We start from the raw sequence: 11250 nt of genomic DNA on the forward strand, positions 1-11250 counted from the left end.
TTAATAGTGACTTTCTCATAATGTATCCAATTGGTGCTTTAAAATAAAAATTAAAGCAACTTTTGCCAAAAGTGGGCAGAATTAATACTGGCACTTGAATACTACAGATTAAAAAACATTTATATAATATCTGTATTAATATGACTATTGAAATTTTTCCACAGAATTCATAATTACTTTAACCTTCATGACTGACTTGTCATTTGATTTTTACTTGTTAGCAGGAACTGACACAAATTCTATATAAAACCCTCAAAGTTGTTTTAAAACTTTCAAAAACTCATTATGCATGGTCATTTCATGTATGTTTCCTCTTACAGTTAATTAAAACAGTAAGCCATTCACACTAAAATTCTGTTTAACTCTCCAAAATAAGTTAACAGAACAATTTTACAACAATGTTGTGCTTTGTGAATGAGGCTTAAGTAAACTAAGCGATTTAATTGCACAGTTCTCCGATTTCCAGTGGCAACTATGTAACTGCATTTCCCATCACAGGCTCTGAAGAAAAAAAATGAAGCTATAAAGTTTAGAAATATTACAAGGAACTAATGATAACATAACTTCAGAAGTTTAACAAAGCGTAATATATGCAATAATGCACCTTGTAAAGAAAAGCACATTACATTTAATCACACCAATTCTGAAGGCAACTGTCCCATTCCACATGAATGAACAGAGCTTAAGAAAACAGCAAAGTATTACCATAACTTTTTTAAAGGAAGATCATCCTTGAGAGAACTATCCAGTTAGAGCATTAGCTTTACGACGCTAGTAAAATCAAAGTTGTATTTAAGGAACATAAAGCAATCTTGTGAAACCTTGAGATAAACGAACATAGGAAGATTTCCTGGTAGAAATCAATGCAATCTCCGCAGCCCAGCAGGTAACTGAAAGGCTCAGCCTCCTTCCCAGATCTACATTTTAGTCCTTACTAAGAAGCCATTGTCACAGGTCCCCGAGCCCACCTTTAGGGATGCGTTATCCACGAGGGACGCTGAGTCCTGCTAAGTGAATATGAACTATACTAGCTGTTGGAAAAGATTTTCAATGGACCAAGAACCAACAAATCAAGGAAGCACAAATTCTACATAACATGGTAGTGCCATTTTTTAAACACGTACAAACAGTCACCATTAGCAACAATACATTTTAAAACTGCATTTTCCTTTGGTGAATGTAGAAAGCAGTACTTTTTCGATTCTTCTGTTTTATTCCAAGTGCAGCTTCAAGAATCATAGTCTACAGCACTATACAAGAGCAAGCATTTTAAAAACATAAATATTTTAATTTAATTCAGGAAGCAAGCCACTGGAGTATTCAGAAGTGTTTTAGTTCACAAAGATTCTGAAATCTAAGGGTTTTACTAGAAACAGTAACCTGAGACTTATAGGTTCATATAAAATACGTACATCAAAAATAACTGTAAGTTGAGATATCTAAAACTTCTATCATTTAAAAAAACCCAAATGCACTTATTCATTCTGACATTGCATTGCCACTTCCTGGCAACCACTAGCTATGCAACCGAAACACGCTGGACATCTGCCAAGTACTTATGCAACTCCAACTCAGCTGTGCCTACTGTACATTACATGCTGTACATAGGAACAAAATGACTGTCATTATGGAAAACCACATTTACTTGGCCTCAGCAGAGAGAGAAAACAGGGCAAAGTTACTGGGGGGAAAAAACCCAAACCCTTATCTTTTAGGCCAATTACTGACAGGTCAGAAAATAGTCACATATTTCTGATGCACTGTGTTAGGATTTGAGGCATGCATTGTTACATGCATTGTTACAAACGGGCAAAGATCTTGGCTCTGAAGACCATTTCTATCCTATGCTAAGCTCCAAGAATGCAATACACTGAGCAGTGGCACCAGACGATACTATAGACTAGACTTTGCATGGTGAAAAGTAGAAGTCTGAACAAGCACAAGAGATGGGTGCAGAAACAGCTCTTCAGAATAGCTGCCTCACCTCCAACCACTTGCAATTCAGACCTCAAGAATGGTGAAGTTTGGTTTCTAAAGTAGCATTTCTCTTGATAAAGTCTCAAGATTGTTCATTCTACCCATAAGGATCTACAATACCTGAAGTCGGTCCCCAAAGACCCTCTTCCCCAAGAAACCCATTTGCTCCCAAATACTTGGCATTTTGATTGATGTAAAAAGGTAAAAAAGGCTGCTGAAGTGTGTAACAGGAAGGCTAGACAAAACTATGGTATTTGCTATTGGGTTAAAAAAAAAAAAAAAAATCAGAAAATTAGTTCTCATACAAAATACCATCTTCTCATCCTCCTCACCCAAAAATCTTTCCAGGACTCAAACTTCTATTGAACCTACCTATTATCATCCACAAATCTGGAATAAATAAAGAATCCCTTTGTGCATCCAATTTAAAAATTCCTGTTATAAATGTATCGTCATAGAAGCCACTGTAACACGAAATGCTTGCATATTCACCTCTGCTACTGAGGCTTCCAGCAGATATTCGAGATTAGGAACTATGAAGAGGATATTGAAGTTTAATGACCGTACTTGAATCAGCAATAGGTCGGTACACTAAAAAAGTCAGACGAAGCTGAGGAAAACTGGCCTTTCAGAGGACAGGTAGCCTAGCAACAATGTCACTCAGTCAGATCTTTAATTTCATTACCAGGACCGATGAAGTCTTATGATGAGGGACTAAGACTATTAACAGACAGCAGCTGCTACACTCCAAGGTACACTTTTCACCAGCGCTACACAAGGAAAACTAGTGCAGGAGTCTAGTACTGCAAGAAGAAAACCACAACCCCCCCAAAACTCAGATGGAGAATTCCAAGAGAACAGCAAGGAGGAGGAAATGGGTTGTATTAAGGGCATTTGCTGAATGGTCAAAAATACAAAGTACAGTGCCTGTGTGACCCCTGAGCAGGCTTAAAACACAGCACACTAAAGCGATTATCACAGCCACAGGTGTTAGAGATACCTGGGAGCTTTCTGGACTTTTGAAAACATTAGATATAAACAATTGTAAGTTACAGCACAACAGTTTTGTGTTTGGTATGCAAACTGGAATTGAGGAGTGGTACCACAAGAGGAACAGTTATGCTGCCTCCTGAAGCCTCACAAAATTGAAGAATTCTACATAATCCAAACAGCCTGAGCAACAGGCCAAACAACAGTCAATTGCATTGCAAACTCTGTCTTAAACACTTCAGAGACCTTTGGCTCACACAGGCATACTCTAGAAGTAGTCAGGAGCTGTTAAACCCAGTATTAACTTTATTTATTAAACCCTTAAAAAAAAAAAAAAACAAACACAACGATCCATACATCAACTTTATTTCATGTAAACTGGGGCAGGCACATCAATAATCCAAGAGCCCCTATAGTGCCAACAGTGAAGTAAATCATGAGGTCACAAAATGTACCGAATTATTCCAAATAACAGCATGACAAGGGGATAGTCACGCTAACATAAGGCTGCTGTTCTCCTCTGAAGTTCTTCATACTTAACTGGTCAATTTAGGGGTTTTGCAATATACAATACTAAAAATCAAGACCGAAATAAAAATCGGAAATATGGATTTTTCATCAGGGTTGAAAGCAATGTGTAAACTAGTATTAGGATTATTAAGAAGCAGATCTTAGAAGTTTTCTGCCATTGATTCAGGATAAGGTAATTCCATCCCTCCTTTGCAGGAAAACATAGTAATGCTGAATTAAGAAATCACTTGATGGACACCTTTTTTTAAACATCAAATTACACTATTAAAGAACAGCTACACTTGAAAAAAATCTTTGTAGCTCAGACAATCACATACCAGTTTTATGTGAGCGCCCAACTCCCCTGGACTACAACAAAGCCATTACATGGTTGAGACGAATGTACAGAGATGTAGCAGACAAACACTCTTCCTTACTGCAAACTATTATTTCATTTTTGTGCTTCAAGAGACAATACCGGCAAGACTAACAGTAACTGCTATTTATACCGCGCTTCGTGTTCACGCAGCTCAACTGAAGGTAATTCTACATTCAAGTCTTACATCTCCTTTGTGGCTTTAGAGCTTTCATTAAAGAATTGAAACTTTCCATCATATGAAGACAGATATTTCTACCCAAACTTTTGTGAATAAATAAGAAAGCTCAAGACTGCTAATTAAATCACAGAACAAAATACAGTATTACTTTGTTCCTGGGAGTGTTTTACATATGTGTCAATATGGAAAAGTGTCTTCCTAGAAAAAAATTAATTTTCCAGAAATGTTAGTTTACAGTGAGTAAACTGAAACAGCTATTTCATAGTATCTATGCCAAAAATACATTTAATGAGTGGAAAGGGTTTGCTTCTTCCTTAAAAATATCCAAGCATACTATTAACTGGCAAGGAGAAAGCAGCAACCAGGAATATACAAAAAGAAGTATGCTGCTCTTATCAGACTATCACAGCAGTAAGTTGTAACTTTCCCAGTTATAACTATCTCTTTACTCCCCACTACAAGCTGGAAAATAACAAAAACATGAGGAAAGAGAACAGGAAAGTAAAAATTGATTTTCCAGTCTGCCCAAAGATTTCACAAATTTAAAATGGAATAATTACTCAAGGTTAAAGTAGTTAAAAGTGGCTACAAATTCACGAACTGCTTTACTTCAAATGAAGGGTTTCCCTACTTGTTTCCCCACTTCTCACTTGTAACTTCTAAACAATTGCTAACCCTAAAAATTCAGTCTGGAATCTGAAAAAAATTGAGGGCAATTTTTCTTGCTTTTCACATATCATCACATCGTAACATTTTAAATAGGTCATTCTTCTATATTCTGCTTTCCATGTGTAACCACTGTGCTCATTAAGACCTATACAAGCAGCTGATTGTCACTGGAAGTGAAATAAAGACATCATACTCCTGATGATCAATGCAGACTAGATTTCTACTACTAGTTAATTCAGCAGATTTAAAACTTATTAAAAAAACCCAACATTAAAACCTTTTTCGTTATAGAACTAACATTTTTAGAATAGAATAGCACCAGGTTAAAAAAAAAATCAGCATGGCATTACTAGTCAGCTACAACTTTTCACTCTTATATTTTTAGGTATTATCAATTCACATATGCAATAGCACTAAAATTCAAAGGACATGAACTTGAACTCTGCAGAGATATTATCTCAATTTTATGAGCAAGAAAATGGAGGGACAAAGACCATAACAAGGTGTGCCTGTGTCAATACCAAGAGCATGCGGTTTCATGTTATACTTAATCTGCTGTAAATTAGGGGGTGGGGATGGAGAAGGAAACACCCAGAAGCAGCAGCCCTGCCCCTGCTTCCAGCTGTACATTCCTACCACTTTCCTGGAATATTCTCTAGCAATTAAGCAGCTGCAAGATGAACCAATTTGGTCTACTGATCCAGTAGCTGTGCCTTTATAGTGGGTTCATTTTTCACCTGGTCGGTGCACTAGTCTGACAGACAGGCTGCAGTGACACCCAGTTACATGCCATGTCTTACTTAGGAATCCACAAGAAGTTTATATTGTCCCCAAGGAAGAACTACAGTTCCAAAACAACCTAGCAAAAAGGATGACTATCCTCTCAGTGTCACCTGCTCCTTGGCGGATCTTATGTAGAGGTATACGAGGTGAAGAGTAAGAGAATTAGCTAAATTACTTCACACCCCAGCTGTTCAGATGCATGAAGCCTTAAATCAGAGGAGTAATACAGGTTTTCTACCCTGGGTGCTTTTCTTGGCTGTGGGTCAACCCAAAATAACAGCAATTAGTAAGGCAGGCAGGCTGGACAGGATCTGGCAGAACTCAACAAGAAATCCAAAACTTTCAAATGCCCGTCTGTCATCTTCTCTATATGATCCGGTCCTCTATGTAATCTTGTCAGTTGTTTTGCAGCTTAACTAAAATCTTGAAATAGCCTTTCAAAAAGAAAAAACAAAACCAAACAAACAAAACCCCAAAAAACAACAAACACTATTCAAAGATTAAGGCAGACAAAACTTTGTTTTTCAAAGAGTACAGCCAACAGAGTAAGTAGAATCCTGTACTCTATATTTTTAAAGGCAAAGGTCAAGCTGATAAATGCCAAGCATAAGAGCACAATGGAGATGGAAACAAAATGCTGTATTTTCATTTTTATTGGGGTCTTTCCTAGCACTCTTTGCACTACATATGTGTCAATTTTTATTTTTTTTTTTCCTAATTAACACCTGTAGATTAGTTTTTGACTCATGAAGGGCTTTTCACAAAAAGACATAAATCACAGTCCAGGACTGACTGCACCAAGATTTTCAGTGATGCAATTGCTACTAGTGTCAGACCCCCTTGGGGACCATAGCAAAAAGCACAGCTCAGGAAGCACTGGTAAAATCAGCTGAGCCTCCTCCACCATGTGGCTTCTACAAGTAGAAGCCTACCAGAGATGAAGGGACACAGGCTGTCACCAGGTCTGCAGAGATGAACCCAACAAAACATTAAAGAAAAATCTAGTAAGGGTATGAAATACAAGGGCCTCAAATGAAAGCATGATGAACACTTGCAATAATGCTGTTATATATAATGCTGTGTATCTGTGGCACAGCATTTCCTCATATGCACTCTATATGCCGTAGAAGACTTTTTTTCCTGTCTTATATCCTCTCACAGGTAGGTTCCTGCTAAAACCTGGCCTTTTGGCCTTCTGTCAGGAGATATCTGAAGTCCTAAGAGTGAAATAACAGCAGCCTCAAGGCTCCTCTCCACTCTCCCATTGAAGTAACTCACAAACTACAAACACAGCAAAAATGCCTTTGTCCTCCTGCACCAGTCTCACTGCAATTTCCTAACACAAAGGTGGGCATTGGAAGAATTCAGCACTCTGGCTTAATCCATCTTGGGCGCTAACTGCAAAAACAAATAAAAAGCCAAGTCTCTCAAGAATTACAACTTGTGCTCTGTTAATCAGTTAAAGCATATTCTAGGATTGCTGCATTAAACCTGTATGAACACTGATACACACTAATTAGAGTCTCTAGCTTTTTAGAAGGCATCAGTTTCTGGGGTTTTATGTGCCACAGAGTAGGAGAGAATAAATTGTTTTTGCTTAAAGCAGAGAAGGGCAAAGGTGGGTTATTACTGCTCTCCAGAGCAAGCTGGAATAGAAGACAAAAGATCAGAGCAACATGCAAAGGGTGAACAGAAAACTTTGTTCCTATAATTTGAGGACAAAAATAGGTGCCAAGCAATTACTTGGCAAAAATCCTGCTACTGTGGCTGGTATAAGAAAATACCCTGAGGTTTTTCTTATGAGGGCAAAAAAAGATACAGGAGAGCAAAGCACCTGATTGGTAAGAAAAAAATGGGTGCTTTGCTAGACAAAAAAAATTTAAAAAAATGGAGATAAGATTTGAGGTGGCAAGAAGAGCTAAAAGTGTCCTGAAAAAAAGGAGCAAAATTGTTATGCAGGTCTGAAGAGCCTCACTTAAACTCCAAACACATTTTATCACCATTGTCCCCCATTTGAGGCCTTCTTTGGCACTTTACTTAAAATGCATTTGCTTTAAAACATAGATATTTAAAACACTGTCACATCCAGATGCATCTTCAAAATATCCTTCTGCATGAAAAATTCATTCAAAGCTGTTATTTCCCAATAGGTATAGCAAGAAGTTACTGAACTATTCAGCACCCAAAAGTTAAGATGGAAAGACACCTGCTGGAGTCTCTGATGAAACAGTCAAGAGGTATGGACAAGCAAATTGCTCACCTATCTCTGGATGCTAATGAGGTTTAATTTCCTTCCATTAAGGAAGAAAGTATTTCCTTCCATCTTCTGCCTGTAGTCATAGTGTAGCACATCATTTGCAGACTTATTAACACTAAGCATCCTAAATAGCTGTTTATGCATTCTAAACATAGGTAAAGGCTCAATGCTACAGAATGTTAATCGGCAATAACGAAATACTGTGAATTTCTAAATCATCATACACGTATTTGAAGCAGCAGTGGAAAATGAATAGTGGTGTACCAAAATACTGAAAAGGGATTTCAAAAGTAGAACAAAAGCTTTACCAACATTTGTTGATTAGGAACAGAGAGAGGTATCTTCACGGATCAGTCATTTTCAGTTCTCAAGGACAGCAAGCAAAAAATACTTGACTTTGAAATAGAAAGTCAGAATGTTGATAATTTGTCTAACCTTTCAGATTTCAATCCCCCTTTCTACCATACAAAGTGTAATCATAACGTGATCATCTAATTTCCTGCTCAATGCTTTACAATGTCAATTCAGCTTAATTCAGGAGTATTTTTCACTCCTAAAATGGTTCATCTGCAATATCCTTGTTGTAAGAACATCACAAATTTAACATATGAAAACAACTAATACTCTTCAGCAGAGGCCAAACCTTGCAAGGAAGAGAAACAACTGAAGCGTAATAGAAGGCTACTGACATATACACAAAGGTTAAAGAGAAACGCAAGTTATCAGAAGAAACCATTATTAGGAAATAAAGAGAGGTACTTTTTATCTATATGGAAGTTTTGAAAAGAATCCCACAAAAATAACCAAGAACTTATCACTGCAGAACACAGAACAGAACAGCACTGAGACTTCAAACAAGAAGGACAGAGGACACAGAAAAACAGCAAAAAAAGTCTACATACATCTACATAGATAAAAGAAGAAAAGTCAACTATTTAACAGGAAAGGCAGGGATGAGAAGAGCAAAATTAAATGTCTTCTTGACTCAAGACTTCATAAGGAAGTTAATTAGGAAAAATATTTATGGCAATTAATTTTTAACAGGAGTCAGAAGTATAGGCTAGAAAAGAAAAATAGTAGTTAAATATTTATACAAGTTCAATGCATTCAAGTCAGCAGAACATGACAAAATTGATCCAAATTTCCTGGAATAACTAGCCAAAGTAATTACTGAACCATGAGAGATAACTGCAGAGATCTTTTGTAGAAAGGTACGATCATAGAAGACTGAAGTCAGACAAACCAAAGAACAATCTTAGATGTTTTTGATCACACACCCAAAGGTTTCACAATAAAGCTGAGCTATTAAAGCAGCTGTTTACTTCTGCAATGGTTAGTCTTTGTTCCCTCCTCCCATACTGTCAACCTGGTTCTGGAGCTTGTTTGACCTCTTAGTGAGCCAGTTTTACTGAATCACCTTCCACTTCAGTGCACTAGATGAACTAGCTGCTCATCAAGGGGGCAGACAAGCAGAGGATATCATCAACAATTAACCCTTCCAGCAGCAGCTAGTTGTTAGGTCCACTCAGTCACAGCATGATGTCTCATGCTAGTTTTGAGAGGCCAACAGAAAGGTGTGAGAACTAAGTTCATCAATCACTGATAACTGCATTACAGCATTTAGAGCACAACTATTTTTCCTATTCCTTTTTCTAAAGCAGCCTAAATTTTCTGGGTAATTCTACAACACAAAAGTTTGAAAAGATACTCCAGCTGCAGTAACTCCACAAGACAGCAGGAAGTTTGAAAACCCATACAGCAACACCCACCAGGTGTCTTGTCCCTGGGGAAGGCCCAGCCAAAATTCAATTGCAGTGTGTATTTAGATCAGTCTGCTACTTGAGTAGCCCTGATCTTGAAGCTAATGAAGTAACAACCAGTCAGCACAGATTTGTTTAGACAAAAGAATCTGATTTCCTTTTGATAAGATAACCAAACTACTTAAGAGGAAGATGATACGTATTACATATCGACTTCTCTAAGGTTTTTGATACTGCTTTGCCTTACAGCAAACTAATACAGTCTACAGGAAATCACAGGGTAGCTCGAACACTTGCGAATAGTGCTCTCAAGCCATAGCTACCAATGTTTCCAGCCAAACAACAATGATATTTTCAATATGTGATCAGTTGAAATCTGTGCTGCCTCATGACAGATAAACTTTCAGCCATAGCTGGGAAAGTAGGAAAGCTGGTAATACACAAGTGGCACATTCTCGAGTGCAGGAAACGCAAGAGCATAGTGTGACAACAGAAATACACTTTACTGGACACCAACATGTTGACTTGGACAAGTGCATAATTCTGCATACAGGATAGAAGTCTAACAACAAATATCAAAGGAAATTTGAGCATCAGTCCTCAGAGAAACATGGGATTATACAGAAGCTCAAAGCAAGTACGCTGCTGTTAAAAAAAAAAAAAGCTTGCAGAATAACACATCTGCTCTAGTCAACACCAGCAGTGTCCCGTTTTGCACAACAGATTTCAGGAAAACATAGACATAATTAGGCTGGGGTTTCACAGTAGCTTAAGCCAATCTACTTGCTGGCTGTCACGGTCCCACCCTCTGCCTCGCATTGGCTTCAGTACTCATCTGACCAGTGCTTGCTGGCAGCACTACATCAGCAGAAAAACCACCCCGCTTCAGAAAAAAAGTGTTTTCTGCCAGCTTAGGGCCTTTGTGAGTCACTTCAAGTGCTGATGGGAGCAAGAAAGGCACACAGTCGTAACAGTGGCAGTCAAATAGCTTAAACTGTTACAGAACAGCAGCTTGGTTCTGACAAAAGCAAAAAGTACACCAAGGTACAGAAAACGTGCCCCATATGGTGAAGCAGAATGAACCAGTTTGCTTAGTGCAGAAAACAGATAACCAAGACGGAGGACAGAGCTACAATTCACAAATGGGCACAAGATCTTTCTGAAAATGAAGAATGGTTCACTAGAGATAGGAAAACAGAATCTGCTCTATTTGTAGCAAAGATGACGTCATGCATTAGAAAAAGCATGTTGACTATAAAGACTGTCTGCTGTAGCACTCCTCTACCTACAGGGGGGCACATCCTCTGAGGACTTAAAGAATCTACTTATCAGAGGAGGCAATAGATTTGATAACTTTGTGTGTTACCTTACAAAATAGAATTTCAGTTATTCTTATTATCCAAGTCCAGGGCACTGTGTGCAACACATGTAAAAATGCTTTTTGAGAATGCAGCAAATGTGTGGCAAGACCTCTGCTAGCAACAGTTAAAAAAGAACCGGTATAGCTTTCCTAACGCACCAAACATCTTAAATGTCTGATTCACTGTTCTGTCTCACATCGAGCCCTGGAAGAACAAAATAAACCGTGTATCTCTGTCTTAAAGGAAGTACCTACATACTTTACCCACCACCCTGGGGAACATTACAGTTATTCCCCTGAAAAGCAAAGCATGGGTGCAACCATTTCACCCCCACTAACATTTGGTGGAATTTACTAAATTCAGCCACTAACAGACAGTGGCTATAT

The sequence above is a fragment of the Charadrius vociferus genome, unplaced genomic scaffold, assembly GCF_000708025.1.
Source record: "Charadrius vociferus isolate BGI_N301 unplaced genomic scaffold, ASM70802v2 scaffold306, whole genome shotgun sequence".
NCBI lineage: Eukaryota > Metazoa > Chordata > Aves > Charadriiformes > Charadriidae > Charadrius > Charadrius vociferus.